Source organism: Rhipicephalus sanguineus, chromosome 4, assembly GCF_013339695.2.
Source record: "Rhipicephalus sanguineus isolate Rsan-2018 chromosome 4, BIME_Rsan_1.4, whole genome shotgun sequence".
NCBI lineage: Eukaryota > Metazoa > Arthropoda > Arachnida > Ixodida > Ixodidae > Rhipicephalus > Rhipicephalus sanguineus.
The window spans coordinates 1,645,886-1,670,513 of record NC_051179.1 but is presented as its reverse complement, the minus strand read 5'-3'; positions in this window follow the sequence as shown (position 1 = coordinate 1,670,513).

Below are 24,628 nucleotides of genomic sequence, written 5' to 3'. Positions count from 1 at the left end.
CAACATGCATCACATCCCTCTCCCAGAAAGAATGACAAGTCCTGAAAGGAGGAACGGAATGTGCCGAGGGCGGCGGGGCGTGCAAGCGGAGCGCCGGACCTCGGACCTCGCTCTCGCGGTTTTGTTTTCTTTGTCACCGCGCTGGGGAGGGAAGCAAGCTCCGTGGCGTGCGTGGACTTCCCTTCCTGCGAAAGTCGTAGCTCTTTCGAGCACTACGCAGAGGCGGGCAAGCACTCAGAAGCATTTCGTTTGCCCTTGATCCTGAGGCGCGCGGCCGTCTCCCGCTGCCGAGGATTTGACGCGAACTCCGTAAGTGACATTCTATTTCCTCGGTGTATCGTATCGTGACTTTGTCTAGCGACAAAATCAAATTTTATTTGCGCAATTGATGCGTCAATCTGGTCGTCTCTTCTAGCGGGCAGATCAGAAATGTTCAGGCGAACGGTGGTTATATTTGTCCGTGGACCCAAGACATCGTTGACGGGCAAATATGTAAGATTTTCTTGTTTTTTATTTGTGGCATCTTATTGTAAGACCGTAACCTATTTGCCGTTTTCTCTAAGGAACACTGCAACAAGGACTGGTGTGGATAGCGTGCTGCGCTGGTCTCGCCCACTGAAAAGAATTCTGGTAAGACGCATGCTTGGTTACGAAAGTTTCACGCAATCACTTTTCATCTGATCGCAAGTGTGCTGTAAATGCCGACTGCACAATATGTGACTGGCCCGCGGCCGCTTTGAAGGTAAGATTGTGTTCTCATTAATCTATTTATTGTACCATTGTTTTGCAGTTACATTACGAGCCAACAATGAAAACCTCAATCCATCCTGTCTCCACATATTATCTAGTTTGTGCGCTGTGGAGCTTGAAAGCACTTCTCAGAATTTCAGCACACTGGCATTTATTGTAAGTGCAATGTTTTTCTTATTTGTGCAGTGACAAAATAATTTTGTTTAGTTGTGTGAATAGAGTTTCTAGACGCGACATGACTGTGCAACTGGCCAAGTAAATAGTCTACCTTTCTCAGAGTATTATTCATTGTTCTTTCTTTCAGTATTTCCCGACAGAAGAACAATGCAAGTCTCACATCTTGATGCGGGTGGCGATTTACCCTCTCACATCTCGACGGTAAAACGTCGCATCTGCGTACGTGTTCAGGGCCAAGAGCACGAGAACTGGCCGAAAGAAGGGAGCCGATCCAACAAGAATGCCGTCCGTTTATATATATGTCAGCGCTATCATGCAGCGATCAGAACAATAATTGAACCAAGAATTGGGTAGATAAACACGTTGGGCTAGTTGATGAACTGCGTGAAGGAAATGTATATCGATCCCTCCAAAATATGTGACTATTGAAAATGCTGAAGAAGACCAGCTGCCTTTCTTATTTCATCACCATTTCTTAATCCATTTGTGGCTGGATGTATACTTTCTCAGCTGGGTAAATGCAGTGGATGTTTCAGTGATTAATTGCCCAAGAAATTTTATTAATTTTCTTGTTCTTTTTTTTTCACAGGGTACACGTGCAGCAAGTTTACAACGAGCACTCTTCACTTAAAAAATAGCCTTTCATCGATGCTCAGCAGGGAAATTAAATGAAGGGGAAATATGACAACCATGTGGATGTCATATTTCCCTTTCATTTATTCACCCATTACTTCTGCTCAATAATGTTTTTATTCATTTTCTTGAGAAATGCCTTTGTCGAGCACAACTGCATGTTGTGTTGAACATGCATACGTGCACATTTGTGTTATACTGGCTTCATATGTCAATCATTGAATTTATGGTCAGGCACAAATATAATTACATCTGATCACTCATAACAAGTGTTATTATGCATGGTAGCTAATTTTTTTATATGATTGTTTTCGGTGTCATTGGCCACAATGCTCAGCTTGGCTGCTGGTCATTGTAATAAGATGTTTTATGCTTGCTAGGAAAGCACTCTCAACAACACACAAGTGCAATTGTTGTCAGTATGTTTTGAACGATTCAATGTGGCCAATATATTTTTCAGCCGCAGTAAGATGTCCTGAAGGAACACATCAAAGAGTCGCATGACTGTTGATGCTGGAAGTCATTTTGTGCTCACCAGACAATCAATTGTAAGGACACCTCAGAATGACGGTGGCCAATATGTTTTTGAATGACATTACAAGTACATTAGGAAAATTCTAAAGAATAACATTAAACAGTCAAATGACGGTTGATGACGATAGTCGTTTCATGCACACTAGACAATCACTTGTATTCACGCATCAGAGAATAATTTGGAATCACGCATCAGACAATCACTTGTATTCACGCACCAGACAATCAGTTGTATTTACGCATCAGAAAAATCGGCCAATATGTTTTGAATGACATTACAAGTACAATAATTTATTCTAAGAATATCAATAGACAGTCAATGACCGAAATGTCAGAAGTCATTAGACTTTCTTGTTAAACTCATCTCACATTTTCATAAGGGTGTATGTCATGCTTTACATGCCACGCTCACGGTGCATTCGCGGCCGTTTCGCTGGCTTGATATACACCAAAATTGGTATTGCGCGACGCGACTGTATGACGAACGCAAATTAGAGGTGGTAACATGAAAATCATGAATGCGTGTCATGTATGACATGATTTACACGCTCATGGTGCGCTCGCGGCCGTTTCGCTAGATTTATATGCACCAAAATTGGTATTGCGCGATGTGACTGTATCAAGAACATGAATAACAGGTGGTAACATGAAAACCATGACATGCATGTCATGATTTACATGCCACGCTCATGGTGCATTCGCGGGCGTTTCACTAGCTTGATATACGCCAAAATTGGTTTTGCCTGACGCGCCTGTATGACGAACGTAAATGAGAGGTGGTAACATGAAAATCTTGACAGGTAAGTCATGTGTGACATGATTTACATGCCACGCTCATGATGCGCTCGCGGCCGTTTCGCTCGCTTGATATACACAAAATTGGTATTGCGCGATGTGACTGTATGAAGAACATGAATAACAGGTGGGAACGTGAAAACCATGACATGCATGTCTGTATGTCATGATATACACGCCACGCTCATGGTGCATTCGCGGCCGTTTCGCGGGCTTGATATACCCCAAAATTGGTATTGCACGACGCGACTGTTATGACGAACGCAAATTAGAGGTGGTAACATGAAAATCATGACATGCGTGTCATGTATGACATGATTTACACGCTCATGGTGCGCTCGCGGCCGTTTCGCTAGATTTATATGCACCAAAATTGGTATTGCGCGATGTGACTGTATCAAGAACATGAATAACAGGTGGTAACATGAAAACCATGACATGCATGTCATGATTTACATGCCACGCTCATGGTGCATTCGCGGGCGTTTCACTAGCTTGATATACGCCAAAATTGGTTTTGCGCGACGCGCCTGTATGACGAACGTAAATGAGAGGTGGTAACATGAAAATCTTGACAGGTAAGTCAGTGTGACATGATTTACATGCCACGCTCATGATGCGCTCGCGGGCCGTTTCGCTCGCTTGATATACACAAAATTGGTATTGTGCGATGTGACTGTATGACGAACATAAATGACAGGTCCTAACATGCGAATTATGTATGTCATGTATGGTATGATTACATGACACTGTTATGGTGCGCTTCCGGCCGTTTAGATAAGCGGATATATACAAAAATTGGTATGGCATGACAGGAGTTCGTGATGAACTTAAATGACCGGTCATGCAGTTTATATACCAGAATATACGTTACATTGGCATGGTATATACCATATTGTGCATGCACGCGTGTATGGCAAACATGCGATATATGGTGAACTAGATGTCATGGCATGAATATTTCATTTGGCTCAAAAATAAACAAAGCGATGTGTGCAGCTCTTTGCTGGCTGCTTCGCATTACATCGATTCCCACAGTGCGTGGGATCTGCCGGATTTTTTTACAGCGAAAGCTGTTATGAGATCATTTCACCGGCCGTTCTTGGCGCCGTAGTTGTCCGCCGCCGGCCGTCGGTGTCCGTAACCAGTATCGCTGGAAATAAGAAAAAAAACGAAATAAAAAAAAATTCCAGGATAGAACAAGGTTCGAACCTGGGCCCTCTGCGTGGGAGCCCAGTATTCAACCTCTGAGCCATGCCGGTGCTTGAAACTGCTTTGCAAAAAGGTCCTATACAGGCTTCATGTCGGGAAGGAACCACATTAGCATATGTAATCTAGCGTGGTAGAAGAGTAAAATAAGCACCAAGCGTCGCACAACGCGAATTCTGTAACCAGGATTCACACAATGCGAATTGCGCAACGAGTAGGTTGTTGAATGCTTCCAACCCATTACAAATGACTCTGCCATAATTCTTCATCGTCATCAGGCACAGCATCAACAAAGTGCGCATAATGCCTTACATGCATATAGCAGGTACCAATGCTCTCCGTAGAATGACGAAAAATGGCACAGTGCCTGCTGCCCTACTTCTCAAAAATTACAATGATTTTATAGCGTAGTGGGTTCCTCGCAAGTGCACTTGTATTGGTTGCCAAGGAAGCTCATAAGCGCATGATCGACTTCCTCGGAGTCTCAGTAAAATTACAATGATTTATAGCGTAGTGGGTCCCTCGCAAGTGCACTTGTATTGGTTGCCAAAGAAGCCCATAAGCGCATGATCCATTTCCTTGGTTTCTCAGTAAAGTTCTTCGCCTCCCCCCCCCCCCCCCCGTCTCTCTCCCACGTCAACCTATGTTATACAGCATTACGGGAGAGGGAAATAACGACCGGGCGTCACCCAATGCAGATTACATAACTGGTGGGCCGTTTAAGATTCCAACCCATTACAAAGGGCTGAGGCTTAATTCTTCATCGTCATCAGTCGTCGCGTCAACAAAGTGCACATAATGCCTTACAGACGTGTAGCTGGTGCCTCGCTTCTCCGCAGAATGACGAATAATGGCTTAGTAGGTGCTTCCCAACTTCACAAAAATTGTGATTTATGTTTCAGTGTAGGCCTGGCGTTTTTTCAGGCTGACGAAACGAAGCTGTAGAGACGGTAATACTTTATTTGACAGTTTGCGAGCTCTAAACTACAATTAAGGTAATCTTTTTATTATTGAACAAAACCTAATTAAGGCTGCAAGAACTGTATGTGGTTTCAGTTTTCTACTTTTACCGGCACAACGATTGTCATCGCGTGCAGTAGCCAGAGTTGCGGGCGTACCTACACCGCTTGAAGATCACAGAACGTAGATCGAAAAATTCCGTTTTAAAAATTTGTATTAACTTTCCAGAGAAACTGCTGCAGGTTGGCACTTCAGACTGTAGCTTTATGTTGTGACACCAAACAAAAAACATGGTTGATCCCCCCGTCATAGGAATCGGAATAACACGAAAGTAAAGCGTGACCTTACAGAAGTAACTGAATGTTTTCTGTACACTGATATAAAAGAGTTTGCACAATTAATATTGATGTCTGGCAGCTATAGCATCGCTTAACGTGGATGTACCCACTTTGATGATTGGTGGTACATCTCCATCCCGGTGACTAACTTCCATGCTAAATGATTAAACAAACCCTTGTGGTAGCTGTAGTAGTTAACGGTGAAAGCGTATTCAGAGAACGAGGTGTGATAGCCAGAAGAGCGTCGCATATTGGACGCAGAACATGGTCGCCATCCCGCGGCATGTTAAAATGTGATTGAACACCACAGCCGGATTAGAGGGAAACGCAAAGCGCGTCGTGCCGGCCCGGTAGCCCGGCCGTGATTTTTCTCGGGGCGAACGCGTGAGCGAGGAACGCGGTGTTACAGCCAGGAAAGGCAGGCGAGCGTCGCAAAGCTATTTTTGGTTTGGATTAGCGTGATGATATAAGCGAAACCGACGCTTTCACGACGCTTGGGCTAAGGTCGCCACCTCGCGGTTTGTTAAGGCATTGACAAAATTGAAGTTCTATTGAAAACGCGCCGAATGGTACATAGGTACAAACCTGTAACGCGTTGCAGGTGCTAATCGCGGAGGCCACAGTAATGACGAATTACTTTACTTTGCCGCTCCCAGAGGGCAACGCCACCCCGCCGAATGGGAGGCGTATATCCGAAACATATCCCCTAGGATGGCTGGGACCCATACTGCGCCGCTATTGGCTGGAGATGGTCACGTGACCTACGCGCGCTTCCGGTATTTTTTTTGCTTTTTTTGTTTTCAAGCAACATGGCGGCGCCCATGTTCGCGTTTGTTTTGCGCTGAAGCGGTGCCCGCCGCGTAGAGATGACGCCGAAATGTTTGGGCTTTTGGGACGGCGGCGCCTATGTCCGCTGTCGGCCGGCGTGGAAGACGCGGCACTTACGCCTTCGGATGTTAGCTGTTTTAAGGTAAGTAGTTGTCTCACCTGTGGTATTTACGCTGCGGTCTTCAGTTCCGCGTGTAAGCTACATGTGAATTTGTTTCAAAGTTGCAGTCCCTTTGTGACGGGATGCTGCTTCTTGCTATACCGCGCGTTCACCCAAGAGTCCTTTGTCATCTTTTTCTTATGACGCGATGCACCGCCTTCCAGCTTTCGCGCTGTATAGTACAGTGCTTATGAAACGCATAGTAGCGGTTGGAGCCTTGGCGTTCGCTAGATAAAAGTATGCGCATTTATTCTGAAAATGAAATCATTTGCGAGTCAGTGCACATGTCTGTCTCCTTCTGTCTGTGCCATTTCGCGCCGTTTATCATTTCGCTGTGCTTCAAAACCAACTAGCCCACAATCAAGCATTAACTGCAGGAAGCTTTCCAAGACTGTGACATGTTTTGAAAGAAATTACTATGAGAGAAGAGTACTTCACAGTGCATGTTATCCAAGACATAATGTCATGACCACATTGAAATGACACTTCCGGGACCCTATTTAAAATACTATGTTAGATGACAAGGCTGAAGATCTTTTACTTGAAGCAGCATTAGAACACCACAATATGTGAAGCGGTGTTAAATTTTGGAACAAACTGTGTGTTCTAACACCTTGCAGAGATGCCATAAAATTGCACCAGAACGCCATTCACAGAAAGACATGTGCTCTTACCCTTTTCTTAAATAGTGTGTTCCCTCATCTGGTTGATGCAAATGCATGGTCCACCCGATGTAGCTTTCTTTATGGTCTGTCTGCAGCTTAGAGCTAGTCTTAATCTTTCTCCTAGTGATTTTCTGCATGGTATCATGTTGTTCAGCAAGCATCAACTCCCCCAAGAAAATGTTCTTGAACATCAGTCTTGCCTTGGAGGTAGCACTAGTCATACGATACAGCTTGGTAAGCACAGACTTGAACCTGAAAATCTGATTTATTTATTGATTGTTTTTGTATTTATTGATTGTTTGTTTTTTTTTTTAGTTATCTCGTGCGTACTGCCAGTCTTGGGCAGGAGTGAATGTAAAACAATGCAAGAATAAATGAAACAACATGAGAATACATAAGAGAAATTGTCGTGTACGGAACCTTACTGCTGCATGTGACAGCACTCGGCACTGCACACGACAAAGTAAATGTTGAATGGCATAGCTAGTTTATCAAAAAGCAAGCAAAGAATACTATTACACACCTAGTTGATCAGAAACAAGAAAAAAAAGATATGAGAGGAGAAATCACAGCAAACAGTACGAGATTGTATAACATACACAGCATCTTAATGTCCTCGCGTATGACAAGTAAGGAGTAAAAAAACACAGCTACTTAAAACAAACAAAAAGAATTACCGCAGTTTAAAGGTGCATGACAAGTGTAAGGAAGGCCGCGAAAACTATTAACGTGAACAGTTGAATGCACTCAAGAAAAGCCAACTAATTCGCCATTGAAACACCTCGGCAGGCAGATCCTTTGAAATATGGGTACTACTGCGAATGAACATGTTTTGTGCTGATATTCGCTGACCTTCAGTGGATGAAAGGCCCAGATTTGCCACTTCTGTACTGTTGGAAAGCATTGTTTCTGATCTGCTCCTAGTTCTGTTTATCTATTCCTACTATCTATGTCAACCATTATAACTCTGGATTTCAGTAGGCTGGCGACTAAAATTTCAAAAAGATTGGGCAGGATCTGCAGTATCATATAATTCACTTTTATTGCTTGTCATTAAAAATGAAATTACCAACAGGGACATGCCCAGCACAAGGTCCTTTCAAATGGCGTGGTCTAATGTGTACTTAGGGATGTGATCAATTGTAACCAATTTGGCGCAGCTTCTGGAGCAGCTAAAACCTCACTTTCGAGCAGGAAAGCAGCCTTCGGGAGCAGTTGCCAGTCACGCATTTTCGAACACACATTTTAAGTCGCTAAACACGAGTAGTTTACCATGTTTAACAAAATAAATATATGCACACATGCATGTATACTTGTCTATGATGTCCCAAAAGGTGAAATTAACCCACAGCGTCTCGACTTTCTGCTGACAGCCCTAGATTTCTATATATCCATGACATCAGGCTGCCCGACATTTCCTTGTGATACACATCTCATTTGTTAATCAGTATGGCTTTCCCTGATTCTTCAAGATGCATAAGTTTTCCACTCATACACTGCTTACCATCAGAAAGAACCGGCCTTGTGATGACGCCTGTGCTTTCAATGCAGCCTAGGCATTCGAGTTACGTGGAGAAGTACACGCTGTCGCACTTTATGGCCAGACTCAGGCTTTTGGTTCTTTTGCAGTTAATAAATAATTGGTATATTGCAAATTGAAACAATGAGCAACATGAAATTTGCTAGAATGAAAGGCTTCGCATTTTATTTAGACAGGTTTTCTTAACTTGCACTTTTGCCGAAGAAGTGGAACCGATTTACAAGGGTTGTATTTCATCGTGCTATCCCAGCAAAATCCCGCCGCCCACTGCAGTGGGCTGACATTGTTTATAAATTCTGTTCATTGTATGATATTGAAACTTCAGTGACCTGCATAAATTTGTTAGAAGTCAGAAGAAATAGCAATAGAAATCAAAATTTTTTTTAAATTACCGAACTCGAACGCCATGTTCTAATCACATGTGCATACTTCTTACTGTAGTTAATACAATCAGTCCTCACATAAAAGACTGGAGTCACACAAAAACTTGTAAGTTTGTGCTTCTTTGTCTCACTTCCTTCTTAGTGCCCTGCCCCAACAGTCAATTCAACCAAGATGAACGCTCGCCAACTAGCCAAAATTTCTACACTGCTTACTCGTCATACATAGCAACTTCAGCTTCCACCTCCCCCTTCCCAGTGTTGCGGTCTGGGTCAGTACAACAAGCTCTCATACAACCTTCCTGGTTGCATGAGATGGCGGCAAGCACTGTGTGCATGTCTTTGCTGCTCAAGGTCGTCACAATGGGCAAAGTTGTAGCACAAATGACGGTTAGGTATGAACATTATTGCTGCGATTTACTTGCTTATCACCATTAACTCAATTTAATACATATGCAGACCCTCGTTGGTGTTCGCCCAGCCGTACGTATACTTTGCTTTGACTAACAGCCGCCCTATTGCTCGTTCACCGTCACCCCAACCACGTCGCTATTCCATGCTGACCAACTAAGTATCATCTCGGACGGAAAACGAGATCATGCAGCTCCTGGAGGTAGTGCTGCATCATTTTCGACTGATTCCAATCCTCCGTTGACATTCCCTACGAACAAGAACCTAATAGAAGTGCATGTTGTCAGTATTTCTTTGACGGCATTAGTCGATACTGGAGCTCAGGTGTTCATAATGAGTGCTCTCTCTGTCGCCGACTCAAAAAAGTACTCATGTCTGCTACAACTAAAGCCGCACACGTCACCGATGGTGAAAGTGTTGCCGTCACTGGTATGTGTACAGGTTAAATAAGCATGGCCGGCCACCACTATCCCGTCTATTCACGGTGCTCAACAATTGCTCTCACGACCTCATCTTAGGGATGAACTTTCTATCGATGCATTCTGTCATGATCAACTGTTCCGCCGGTACTGTTTGCTTGGATCTTCCTCTTTAGCCAGATACTGGCCCCAAACTCCACAACCCCTGTACCACAGTCTTCAACCACATACCGCCTAAAGTCCCAACATTCATTGAATTGGCAACAACTTCACCTGTGCTTGACGGTGACTACGTCATCACGCCTATTCCTGATGTCCTTCTAGCGCACGACATCACGGTGCCACACTATGTCGTAATCGTAGCTGCTAACCGGATATATGTCACCGTTATCAGTTTCAGCTTCGTGAAGCAAGTGCTACCTCAAGGAATCTCAATCACCACACTGCGATCCTTATCAGATGATCACGTCACCACTTCTGCAGCCAACGTGTGCTCAGATCTTCCTTGTCGCCCACCGGATGCCAGATGCCTCGACATGGCATTACGCCCCTTGATCGCCCCAGACCTCAAACCTGAGCAATCAGCCGCCCTATGCCGCCTTTTGGCATCCTACCACAACATATTTGACATCAACAATCAACCACTCGGCCTGACTTCACTTGTAAAGCACCGCATAAACACTGGTGATGCTGTTCCCATTCACCGCTGACAATATCGTGTATCTGCCGCAGGGCAAGGTCATTCAAGAAGAAGTGAACGAGATGCTGGCCAAAGGCATTATGGAATCCTCATCAAGCCCTTGGGCATCGCCCGTCATACTTGCTAAAAAGAAAGATGACATGTGGCGTTTCTGCGTTGATTACCACCATCTAAATCCAATTACAATTTTCTGTGAAGTGTGTAGTTGTTGTCCTTGAGAGGTTTTTTTCTGCTGCACAGCTGTCGCCTGTCTACTACAATGAGAACTAAAGATCAGAAATGTAACTTAAGTATGTATTTCAAGCAACCATCATCTTTCTTTTTCTCTCTCTCCGAAAAACTGCGAAAATTTCACCTTAGTGCAATACAATGCTAACTTAAGTATGTATTACAACGGTAAAATGTATTTCAAGTGACTGCCTTTTTTTTCGCCGGAAAACCGCGAAAATGTCTTCACTTACGCTTAATGAAAATTATGCGAATTCTGCTGCAATGTAGCAAGATGTAGCAGGTTCCACCTCATCACTGTGCACTTGCAGCAGGTGTGCTAACATCGTGGATTCCCACAGTAGCACTATAGAGATAAACTGAAATGCTTAAATCACCCACACAAAAAGCCTTTACAAGCAAAAGTCTTCATTGATTCGTTAAAAAAGAAAAAGAGAAAACAACTCAAAAGTGCCGACAGGGACACACCCAGCAAGAGGTCCTCTCAAATGGCAAGGTTTAACATGTACTCTGCAGCAGGTGTGCTAAAACCGTGGAAATGTCAGCAATCTACACAAAACTAGTGCTCGTATGCATGCAGTTTTGTGTGCTCACACAGGCAGCTATGTTTACATAAAAAACCACTCTGGGTCTCGCCTTACTCGGCGCTCTCTTAAGGTGAAATCGCAACTGGTTGCTATAAAATTGTCTCCAAATAATTAGCCATCATGTGCTCAAGAAAATGAGGTTTTCAGGCATGATAAGTAACTCAGCTACATATTGCAACAGACAAAAACGCGATGTAAAATTTTTGTGTCAGTACTCCTATAAATTCACTGCTTAACATCACTGCAAGCACTGCTTAACATCATTTCTGGGGCGCTTTGTGTTAGCATGAGTTGGCCTATGCAAGCTCTTTCATTAATAAATGCTTCTGTCTCACATACATGCACATTTTTAAGCAATGTGACATATCTTTTTTTTTTGCTCATGTTTGTTGTGTACCTTCAGCTCAATGTTGCAAAAGGTCTGGTTATTTGTGTTCAGTATATAGCCTTGGTGTCATTTTAATTGATGTGTGAAGAAGAAGACGCGCCGCCGGTCAGCAGTATCGCGAACGCTCGCCGCGCGCTGCTGGTCGCTGGCATCTTTCTGGACGGTGCTCTGGCCCGACTCGCTGTGTTTGTTCAAAGCGTCACCACAGGAACGCATCGCCAATAAACCTCGTCTCAATTGGTGTAGGGTGCTGAGGGTCCCCGTCAACTGAACCTGGAGCTGAGAAGCAGAACACTTCCGCCCGTCATGACAACCAACGTCGACCAACCGGCCCCGTCCGCCCAGTCCGGCAGCGGCACCGGAGTTCCTCGGCTGAGGGACCCCAAGGTTTTCAGCGGTGCCGATGAGACCGACGTAGAAGACTGGTTCACTAACTACGAACTGGTGAGCGCGCACAACAAGTGGGATGACGCCGACAAGTTGACCCATGTCGTATTTTATCTCACTGACGTTGCCGAAATGTGGTATCACAACCACAAAAGCGACATCCCGACATGGTCAGTATTCAAGACGTCTTTCGCTGAAGTGTTTGGCCGACCCGCTGTCCGCAAATTTCGCGCCGAACAACGCTTGCGCACTCGAGCACAGAAGACGGCTGAAACGTTCACGAGTTACATTGAAGACATCATCGATCTCTGTAACCGTGTCAACGCCGCCATGCCTGAGTCTGACAAGATTCAGCACATCCTCAAAGGGATCCACGATGGCGCATTTCAGATGCTCCTGGCCAGGAATCCTCGCACCGTTGCGGAAGTCGTCACCTTATGTCAAAGTTATGACGAGTTGAGGAAGCAGCGCGCCCTGACTCGGCCATTTTCATCGCACGCCGACTCGCTCTCGAGTCTTGGTACTGTTCCCGAGCACTCGCCGACGCTTCAGGAGATCAAGGACTTCGTGCGCGAAGAAGTTGCTCGTCAACTTTCCTTGGTCCCCTTCACACAGGAGCCGCCCTCTCGTCTGCCGCCAACGCTCCGCACTGATTTAACATTAGGCACAGCAGACAAGCAGTGCAGCTCGAGGTTAGCACGGATGCACAGCAAGGGTAAAAAGAAGCCTCTCTTGCACAAGTGCCACAAGCAGTAAGGGAAAGCACGAGCGGTACTGTTCAGAACAGTGCAAAGAAAGTGAAACGCAACATACAAGTGACTTGGGATAGTACATGCTCAGTGTGAAAGCCTGAGGAACAAGAAAGTGTGGGAGAGACAGCTTGTGCACAACCAGTCGCAAAGTTACCGCATAAACAAATTGCAGATCGAGCGCCATGTGCGACCACTAAGGGAAATTCTGCAACACTTTTTGTGAGGCAGAAGTGCCGCCTAGCCGTGGTTTTCTTGACTCTCGAGAGAGGGCATAATTCAAGATGGTGGGAGACTCGAGGGACGTCCAAGCAGTGCTCCGCACCCGAGGTTTTGAAAAAGTTAGAACTTGCATCTGCTTTATCATTTAAAGAGTGCGTCCCAATTGAAGAGAGGATGCAGTATCCAGCTGAGATGAACTGAAATTGCCGTGCGTCCATCGGGGGTCATGGGAAAAGTATTCAGTGCCTGTATTGTGCACTATTGCACAGACAGCAGCCAGCTCTGATTCTGTCGAGTCTCATCAGATTATCCACATCATCCAGCAAGCCCCTTAAAAACTGTCTTTGTCATGAGGAAGTTAACAATTTAAACACGTACATGAAGGTTGGTCATAGCGTACACTGTGAGGCATATTGCTGCTCACAAGTACATGATTAAAACAATTGCCCCAGTGCCTAACTTGGTGCAAGCAAATGAATAATTTGTCCAAGAAAATGTGCTTGCACAAAATTGTGTGGTAAGCACAGCCAACCTACCAGTCATTTCTTTAATGACGTACGACCATTCGATCTACATGTGAACACTCGTATCACACAGCGCTGTTCTTCATTGGTAGGGCCATATGATTTCCGGCTGTGTCATAACTAAACACAAAAGAAAGATACTTTTTGTAGTGTAAGCTGTTATGAGCTCACAACAGCCGGTTTTAGTGGCAAAATTGTTTGCCACTGCCGCCAGGGTTCATCGCAGCTGTCATCCTTAGTCAGAAAAAAAGCCCAGGGTGTGAGCTGGAATCAAACCCGGAATCCACATGATAGTCATGCATCCTGCCGTGTAGCCATGCAAGTGCTTGAATGTTCTTCACAAAAATAATCTTTCCAGGCATCATGTTAGGTGAGAAATCACATTTACAGATGCAACATTGCTTGGTGCAAAAGTAGAATTGCACAAGAAAGCTTCCCACTCATTGCAAAAGGGCTGAGCCATAATTCTTCATCCTTATCATCAGTCACAGCATCAACAAAGTGTGCAGCTATGTGAGCACCTTACAGATGCATAGTGGGTAGTTTGTTACTGTGCTAAATGATGGCGATTGGTGTAGACGGTACCTTGTAAGTGTACTTGCAGTAGGCACCTTGTGAGAGTTTACTATGGTCTCTATAGAAGGCCACTTCTCCAGCTTATGCTGTGACAATACTACGTGTTCCATGCAGGCCTGACATTTTTTTCTGCATTCACCAGTTTTCCTTTTGGCTTGACATCTTTAGTCTACTTGTGCTTGTGTGATTTTTTTGTTTTCATGATAATTTTTTTACCACTCTTCAACATTTTGTCAGGTCAACAGAAATCAGCACTGACAGAGAGCTCCCAAGGTCTTAGATATAGTTGACGTTACTTGAATACTCGTAGTCCACTTCTTGCTGTCAACTCTGAGCTTACACAGTTGGTTCTAACCTGCTGCTTGTGATTGTAGTGTACTAGTTGAGTATGAAAATATTGCACAGTAACAGTGAACACATAAAAACATTAAGATGTAATTTTACAGGTGTTTACAGTTGGATTAAGTGACAAATAGTCAGGTATTTATTTTTAACACTAATATAATGCCTGCTGTGAGCATTGCCTCAAGAAATTTTTGAAACTGCAAGTTAGGACATATGCCACTTTGCTTGGGCGGGTTTACTTATGAATAAAAATAGTTCGGAAGGAAACATGTTTCTTTTGGACCAGTAGGTGCAGGAGTTACTTCCAGCAATGACATGAAAAAATAATTTTGCTTTTGTGTAAAAATGTTTGAAGAGGAACACCTTACAAAGTTTTTGGTACTGGGAAAATATAGAAAGACCCTGCAGTCTGCTGTACACAGTTTTTTTTTAAATTGCCCTTGTCTTGCTCCTATTTTTACTTTCAGCAGAGAGCCAGAAGACTGCACTGGAAATTCCATTCAACACCATATTGCACAACATACCGTGATGTGACCCCAAGGCCCCCGAGTATTTTCTGACATTGTTCCCACTATTGCAATAAATGATGAGATCACACACAACACTTTTCACTCTACTAGAATAAATGCAGTTGTCGTGCGCTTACAGCAAATAAACTTCTTCAAAGTCTAATTTGTTTTGTGACTCGTTCATGTTGCTTCCCCAACACCCACCATTATTCACAGCCAGGATACTAACTACCAGATGGACTGGTCCCACCCATGAAAATGTCATAGCTATTTAGCAACCACAGGAGATATACTTTTGTAATAAGCGCCCAGGGTTTACGAAAGGACACAGTACATGGGTCTGCAATTGAAAATACACTATCTGACCTTGGAGTCACTGAAAAGTAAGTAGTGTCTGTGGTCCAATCTAGAATGACATGGGACAACTTAGTTACAAGATTCGTTGAGTAAATTCATTCTGTATGTGAATCTGGCAGTACAAATACAAATGAGGCTTATGAGAGCTTTGTTCCTTTATTAAAATATGCTTAGCATAATGCTTTACATTTCACATGGTAAGGGCTCCCAAGAAAGGTAGAAAGTCATGGATTCCTTGTAATTCCCTGCAAATGTTTCATAAGAGATGCTTCCATATGGCAAGGTTTTTGAGAAAAAAGGACTTTAACAGTATTTTGGCAATGAACCAATGCAGATATAACAAAGTGCTTGAACCAAACTGAAGATGTGCAGATTAGAACCTCTACCACAAGGTAGTGCTCATATTTAAAAGACGTGACGTGCAAACATAGACACACGAGAGAAGACATTGCAGTCGCCGACTAACAGCTGAAAAGGCGCACAGTGGCTGAAAAGAAAGTAGACACGAATTTTATCTGCGCATGCCCAGGCAAGATGTGCTACCTATCAGTCCGCACACGTAGTGGTACACGTGAGAGATAACCGTTCAGGCATTTAATCTTTATGCGCATTAACTGATGGCTGGCTCATGCATGCACTACCATTATTATTTACATGCCATGCCTCAACTATTAGACGTGTTGCTTCATTCCTGTGCCTGTAGAAAACTGCGCATTCATCGAATTTCGTCGTGCATTTACACTCTCGACAATGTCAAGATGGATGCATGCATCATTAACTTGCATAAAGCAGAAATAAAAATCCTGAACAGTTATCGATAGGTATCACCTCTTGCCTGGGAATGCGCAGGCAAGTTTTTATGTCTACTTTCTTTTCCGCCGCTATGTGTCCTTTCAGTTGTTAGTCGGCGTTTGTGGTGTCTTGATTTCTCTCTCGTGCCCGTGTTTGCACGCCCTATCTTTTAACATGAATACGAACAAACTTCATCCTTTCTTATTTAACCTTTATTATTTCTCTCCTATTGTAGTGCTCATGCTGATTTGTCTCTTCCTGAAATAATGTCATCCAATTCATTATAGGTAACATGAAAGCATCAAATCTGGAAGCATTCTTAATCTGTATTTCACGCCTGTCATGTCGTGACAATTATAAAGCGCCTTGTTATCCATAATAAAAAAACAAGGGCCTTTTAGGAAGCGTAACATCAGTAATGCATATTTCTTCACAAATAGAAGTGATGCATATTTCAAACCAGGACCGTACCCAAGAATTTTTTTCGGAGGGTGTTTGTGTGTAGAACGGCTAACTTTCGCAACTGGTGGTCGCTGTGAAGGCATGGAAGTATTTTAGTGTCATATGAAAAGTTAAAGTACGAAAAAATTTTGGGGGGTGTCAGAACCCCCTCAACTTCTCCTTAGTTACGGCCCTGTTTCAAACCCCCTTTCATATATATGTCTATTAAATACACTAGTGCCAAATAATGCCAACTGTCTTATAATTTATTCAATTAAGAGCTTACTTGACCTGTTAACCATCCTTGTCCATTTCATTCAAAATTTGTCACGATTTTTCCCAGCAAAAGTAGTATAGCGTCCATCTAACTTGTAACCTACTTTGAAAACACACACCTATTTTGTAACAAGAGTCGGTATTTTAGAATAACAGAGAGCTGAGCTAGTTGGTACGTATTCATTCTAAAAAGACAGGGCGTGCAGACACGGACACAAGCAAGAAGTCAGGACACCACAAAGCACAAACGGCGTTTGCGGTGTCCTGACTTCTTTCTTGTGTCCGTCTTTGCACGCCCTGTCTTTTTAGAATGAAGAGTCGGTAATAGTTCATTGAAGCACTTTCACACATAATTTTGCTTGCATCTAGAACCTGCTATATATTATACTTTTGCTAATAAAACAGCAAATCGTAAACGAAGTATTGAGCCTTAGCAAACAATGTATTGTATTAGCAATCTACTTACTGGTGTGATAAGCAAGCCTGATAAAAAACTAGGGACAATATACAATTGAATGGAAAGTTGCAGTCAGTGTAAAATGATAATATACAGGAAAATAGCAGCATGGTTTACAAGTTGAAGAGGTTCCAGCTGGCGTTTGGTTTCTCTTTAAGAAATATATGTGCTGTTGGGCAGGTAATGATGTATACATCAGAATAAACAGTGCACTGTTCTGTTAGACAAGTGCAAAGGGAAAACAAACACTTTTTAAGGATGGGATGGGATTTTGCGCGCTATCTTGATTTCATTAGTGAACCTTGAACATAACATTAATAAAGAAGAGTCTGTGCTCCAATTTCACTACATATGTCGTTATTTCTGTAGTGCATATCCAAGTAGTATGTGCATCCATTTACTGGAGTAATTACTGGAGGGCAGGGGATGGGGGTAGTTTTAGGGGTGCTGTATATTTTGTCTTTGCATATTTCTTAAGTAAACATGTTCCTACTATTATGTACCACGTTGAGAGTTTGCAAAATATAGGTATATTCTCCAAGTACATCATTTCTTGAATCGACTTCTGCTTTCTTCTGTTCGTGCTCAGTTTTTTTTTCTGATTGTGTCGTTAAGTTTGTGAACCGTCCTTCATTTCAATGTATGTCCTTTTTTGGTTTCGATATTTGGGCCCTGATGGGCAATCAGTTGACATTACTACTTGGTTCTGCATGTCCGATTCACTGTGATGAATGCATTGCATGCTGACATGTACATAACATGTCCCGTTACATGTTGAAGTAGTAGTTCAATGCAGCAGAGCACCCATTAACATTACGTTAGTTCACATAACAGAGTATGCTTTGCTCCCTGCCTTTTTCAAAGTGAGGTACACTTACCAGAAGCTTGGAAGTTTATCATTTAGAAAACGCAATTCCCGAAACACGTTTTTTTTACATTTATATTGTGCTAAATTTAATTTTAACGGCATCGAGCCGTGTTGTGAAGAATGAACAAATATCCACAAAGTGCCTCCTATCTTTTTTTTCTCTTTTTTTTCACCATAGCTGAATAAGAATGCACTCATACGCGAGCAAAATTAAGTTATACGGTTTCTTGCGTCGTGTCAGTTGTTATAATTATTATTATTACTATTATTATTAGGTTTTAATACATAGAGAACACAAAGACACAGAGGAAATAGAGAGGGTACAGGCTGAAAACTGCCACCTAAAGGGGTACAACGCCTGCCTGCTCCTTGAACGGGCAGGGGGAGCAGAGGAAATGAAGATAGGGGGGAAAGAAAGAAGAAAAAAACAAATAACACAGACATAAACACAAATAAGCAGCGCTCGCTGCATAACGAATGCGGGACACAAAAAACTGTGCTCTAGTGTCTCACATGACCCAGATGACGGACTCTCTACACGTTCTTGACGGAATAATATCCCACGCACTGATGCAGAGCCAACTGCTAGCTTATATAAGAGGGCTCTGTCACGACGAGGCAATCCACGACCACGACTACGGGGAACAATCCGCTTGCTACACGCTGGTCAGGGTGCTGCTTCAGAAGATGTCAGCGGATCAACAGACAAGCGTTGTCAAACAGGCATGAAATTTCTTGGCAGTCACATTCGATGCGGGCACAACTTGAAGCTAGGTGATCGGCGTCTTCATTGTCATCAATACCCACATGCGTAGGTATCCAGTGGCAAATGAGGGACAAACCCCACGAGAAATAACACACGATCGCGTTATAAAGCACGCCAAAGGGGGCGACGCCGTGTACACGCTCCCGGATTAATGTTGATCACCACTGCGTCCATCGTAAAACGAACCGCGTATGGGCGCTTGTCAGCGAATGGCTCAAACGCGTCATCTCTACGCGGCGGGCACCGCTTCAGCGCAAAACAGACGCGAACATGGGCGCCGCCATGTTGCTTGAAAACAAAATAAACAAAAAAAATACCGGAAGCGCAAGTAGGTCACGTGACCATATCCAGCCAATAGCGGCGCAGTTTGGGTCCCAGCCATCCTAGGGGATATGTTTCGGATATACGTGAACGGGATGATGGTAGATATAAAAGGCGCGTTTGTGAAGCCTCCGGAGTCTGTGACTGTGGCGCAGTGGATAGCGTGCCCAGCATCCGTTGTTGCGGACCGAGCAGTAGTGGATTCGATGCCTGTTGAAGGAGCTTTTTTTTCTTTGCGTTCTGATCGTGCATATTTTTTCGAGGTCATTTCCGTGACGGAAATACGTCACTGAAGTCTTGGTGGACCCCGCATAAAACACTTTCGTGTTAAAAGAACGGTAAACTACGGTAGACAGTCCCCTTTGTATGTCAGCAACATTTTGTAAGTTCGAGCAAACATATTTAACATGTTTTTTGCAGCACATATGTGTCCAGTGAGAAAACATCCCCTATGTTTTTATGAAGGTCCCAACTGAATTTATGCGGCCATAAATTTCTCTCTTCAGGCTTTGCTGCGCCCGTTCTTGAAGCATGGTAGATGACGATTTTAGTATGAAACGGACTACAAAACTATTTTTGAAATTTTTCCAGCGCTTAGGCAAAATCATCATCAAATCATTCGCACCATAAATTATGCGACGCATCTTGCATCAAGGCAGCTACAGGCAGCAATTAGTTACCCTCTTTCTGAGCACTTTTTTGCCTCCTTAACTTGAGGAACGTGCAATCATCGCTGGCGACAGCAGCGCAGCGCGCACGACACGCCGTCGGGGCAAGCGAAATTTGTTTCCGTGGTCGCTACAGGAACAGGGTGCCTTGGTGCGCGCGCGCTCCGCTGAGGGTGAGGACAGGCGCGTCGTCTGCTACGACGGCAGGCATTGCGAATCCCGCCGCAGCTCGGCAGCATGCGAAACGCGCTACACAATGCACTTGCGCTGCGCGGATACGTCCGGAAATAAGTGCACGCTAGTGAGCTTTCTCTTTTCCTTTTCTTTTTTGAAGCTTGGGCAGCTTTTATTGCTGTTGTTGCCTAAATGTTTATCAAGGAAGCATGTAATTCATGTAAGCTGACGGCCTGTGCATGTGTTATGCGCTAGAGGTAGACATAGACTCTGTGATGCTGAAAACGAATACTCTTCCTTACGCCGGAAACCACAAACTCTAAAGCCTTACTTAATTTTGTCGCAAGCTCTGCATTAAAAATACACAAATTATCGTTTAAAGTATTTGTATACATGTCAGCAGCAGCAGCAGTATATGTATCTGAACACACATGATTTAGTGTTGCGAAGCTACCTAAGCGCGATTGAGGTGGCTCATTTCGCTAAGTTTGCAAACAATTTACTCTTTTATTATAAATGGCATCACACATATTGTACACAGAATAGAGGGCCGAGGGGAAGTATGGTGCAAATATCGTGCTAAAATGAAACGAAAGCTTCTTTATCATTATTATTGCTGACATTTCTTGCTCACAATATGTAGCCGCTACTGTATCGGCACTCGAGTTGCACGAGTCCTTATCGAAACGATGAATACGTTGTTGAGTAGCACGCCGTAAAACTTCGCATGCGCGCAGTATCAGTGCGTTTTTCCTTCTTCTTTTTGTATCTGTAGTTTCTTTTTCTGTATCTGCAAGTTTTCTCGCGTGCCCAATTGCATGCACATATTATTGAGTGTTTCCAATACTGTTCTACACTTTGTACAGCAGATGCACGACGTCGTTTAATTGTCTCTTTTTATAATAATATTATATAGGGTTTTACTTGCCAGAACCATGATATGATCATGAGGCACGCCGTAGTGGAGGGCTCCATTTATTTTGACTATCTGGTGTTCTTTAACCTGCACTGACATCGCACAGTACACGGGCCTCTAGCATTTCGCCTCCACCTAAATGCGACCGGGATCGAACCCGTGACTTTCGGGTCAGCAGCCGAGCTCCGTCTATACCACCGTGGCGGACGTATTTTTTAAGGCGAAAACCTTAACTGCCTCATAAAACGCGAAATTTGACCGTTGGCGTCCCGCGTCTACGGCGTCAGCGTACCACGACGTTGGGGACGGGGGTGCAAAAAATCATCACGTGACGACGTCACCATATGACGTCATGACTGCTTCACAAATTTTGGCGTGACGTCATATGATGCCCTTCTCACAAGGCATCGTAGCTTGGTCAAAAGTGGGCAGATCACGGAGGCAGTGCAAAACCAGGAGAGGTGCCTCCGATCTTGGAAGCAATGCAAAACCGCGCTTTGTGCGCAAAAAACTGAGAAGAAGAAGATGGCTTCCGCTTTCGAGCAGTCTTAAGCGAACGCATAAGGGAGCCTGTGAGATTTTATTTCTTTAACTGGTTTTCCATGACGTACTCATTGTACAACTTTACTTTGTTTCTTGTATTTTTTACTGACATAGCGTGTCTACTGTACACAATGCTTCCCCGTCTTCTTGTTGTTTTCATGCGTCTTCTTTGTATAGACGTTTCGCGAGAACTGTTTGTATGCGCATTCCTGTATGAGCCTTCAGGGCTTACTTGATTAATAAATAAATTATGCTTGCTCAAAGAAATAAAATACTGAATGTGTGTGTGTGTGTGTGTGTGTGTGCGCGTGCGTGCGTGCGTGCGTGCGTGCGTGTGCGCCCGTGTGTGTGTGTTACTATCCAGTGTACAGGCCATTTGTGCGCATTAATGCGCGCTGACAGAAACAATTACACAAATAAAACGCAAAGTACACAATAAAACACAACTGCCACTAGTCGATTCACAATGATCGTAAATGAATAAAAAACAGGAAGTGCGTAATTATTTAAGACAGGACGAAAATGTAACCTTGAAACACAGAAACAGGGAAGGATAAAAAGCATGTAACTGCACACATACATACAGGGGCACCAGACCAGCACAGAAGGCGTACTTGAAACACGGAAAGAAATATAAAAAACAAGAACCCGCCGTGGTTTTAGTTATGGTGCTTGACTGGTGACCCGAAGGTTGCGGGATGGAATCCCGGTCGCAGCGGCCCCATTTTGATGGAGGTGAAATGACAGAGGCCCGCGTACTTAGATTTAGGTGTACGTTAAAGAACGTATAGTCAAAATTTCGGGAGCCTTCCACTATACACGGCGTCTCTCATAATCATATCGGGGTTCTTGGGACGTAAATTCTCACAAATAATTATTTTTAGGAAAAAAATTCGGCAGATCCCGCATACCGTGGGAGTCGATGTTATGCGAAGCATGCGGCGGGTAGGTTACTGTGGCGTAACTTTTTTTACTGAGCGACACATTACAAAATGACGCCAAAGATTTGTATAAATTTTATAAGCACACATATATATGTTGAGGAGCCGCATATGTGTTACATAACCAGTTGTTTATGGTTGGGTAACGCTGCCAATGGCAACGTGGGTATTACCAACACCGAAAGCGGTAAGCTGATATGTAGTGCTTATATGTGCACAGAGCACGCACGCACGTTTCACGAACCTGTGTGCATGTGTGCAAGAAGTTCTTGACAGTTCTTGAACAAGCGCATCATCACCGTGATCAGTGAGCACCAGCAGGTGGTGATGACTTGTTATAGGATCCGGTCGTGATCGTGGTGACGAGGGGTCCATGTGTAGTGAAGTATGTCGTACAGTAGAGGTGTTGGAATTCGTGGATGCCTCGGTCATTTCGTCGACAAATCGTCTGTCGACAGAGCCAGCGACATGTCGGAACCTGAAGCCACCCTTCACGTTGGTGAGCATAGGCGTGCGCAAGGTTCGCCTTCAGGGGGGGAGGGAGGTTTGTTGCAGCCCCCCTCCCAATTATGTCATTGTACGGCGCTGACATTGCCCCCCCTCCCTATTATCTCAATGTGGAGGGCTGACTTTGCGCCCCCCCCCCTCTTAGTTGAATAAGGAGGGCGGCCGCCCCCCCTGCCCCCCCCCCCCCCCCTGTGCGCACGCCCATGTTGGTGAGGTACAGGCCGTCGAGGCTGCTAGGCCTGGATAGTGCTACGCAGACCAACATCAGTGGATGGTGTTTGTCGTATTCGTAGACTACCGGGGCGTATGTTGCCTACGTAGCCTAGTCTACAAAGCGGCTGTCAATCAATCTGGCATCATCCTCGGTCAGCATGAGGCCATCGCCCAGCCTAGTAAGAAATGAAGAGGAGACTGCGTCGTTCTGGTGGACGAAGTGCACATTACGCTGCGGTGATGTGGATATCATATGTAACTTTTGTTAATGCATTCCTCCAGGGTCGAGCAATGCTTCAATATAGCTTGCTGAATCATAGGAATACAAACGTAATGTTTATTAGACTGCTATAAAAGCGGAGCCAACACTGGAACTACAGACGTTAATCTGATATGACGCCTGTATCGTAGGAGTAGACGTCGTAGGAGTATCATGTAGTGTTCATTGCTTTTTTGTAAAAGTAGATAGCCAGCACCACAACCACAATTGGCGTTGCACCGATATTACGCCTGCGTAGGCTGTTTTTCCAAACCAGTTTATAGACCTGGCGTGGCTCAGTGGTAGAATACCTGATTGCCACGCAGAATGCTTGGGTTCGATTCCTGCTGGGATCCTAATTTTCACTCTTTCCAATCGTTGAGTCAACGCTGCCGATATTGGTTTTCCTTAATGCTCTAGCATTTAAGTTACCAATGTCTGTTCTCGCCGTTCCTGGGTAGATATAAACTGTCAATCATCTGTAGCGCATACCCGTACACCGCGGCCCGTGGTAAACGAGTATGTGCCACACGTGTCTAGTGGAAAGGGTTTGACGACGTACACGACAGGATTTTACCGTTATTCATGTCCTGACCCGGCAATCATATTCGTCAAATCATCTTACCCTCCCATGCAAATTTTGGGCTACACCAAGTTAAGGAGGCGATCATGAGAGCACCCAGACGTAGGCGGCTAGATAGATAGATAGATAGATAGATAGATAGATAGATACGTAGATACAAACGCTCAAAGTGCCAGAGGTTCGCTAAGAAATGCTTCGCATTTAAAAGAAGGATCTGATCTGCAGACAAACACGCATAATATATTCCATGATACATTTCAAACCACAAAAATAGCGAAAGCGAAAATCAAAGGCAGATACAGAACCAACCAAGTGCAGTAAAGAATGTTTGCGAAGAAAAATGCAGGATTCATGCACACGTGAACCAATGAATTTTAAGCATGTAGCTGATATCAGTGCGTCAATTTATAACGCAAGGTTAACACCGGCAGAAGTTATCCTTGCATGTGCATTCGAAATACTGGCCGGAAACCTACACTGCAAGTGCATAATGTGTTCTTCGGATGCCGCTTGTCACGTTTGATTTTTACTG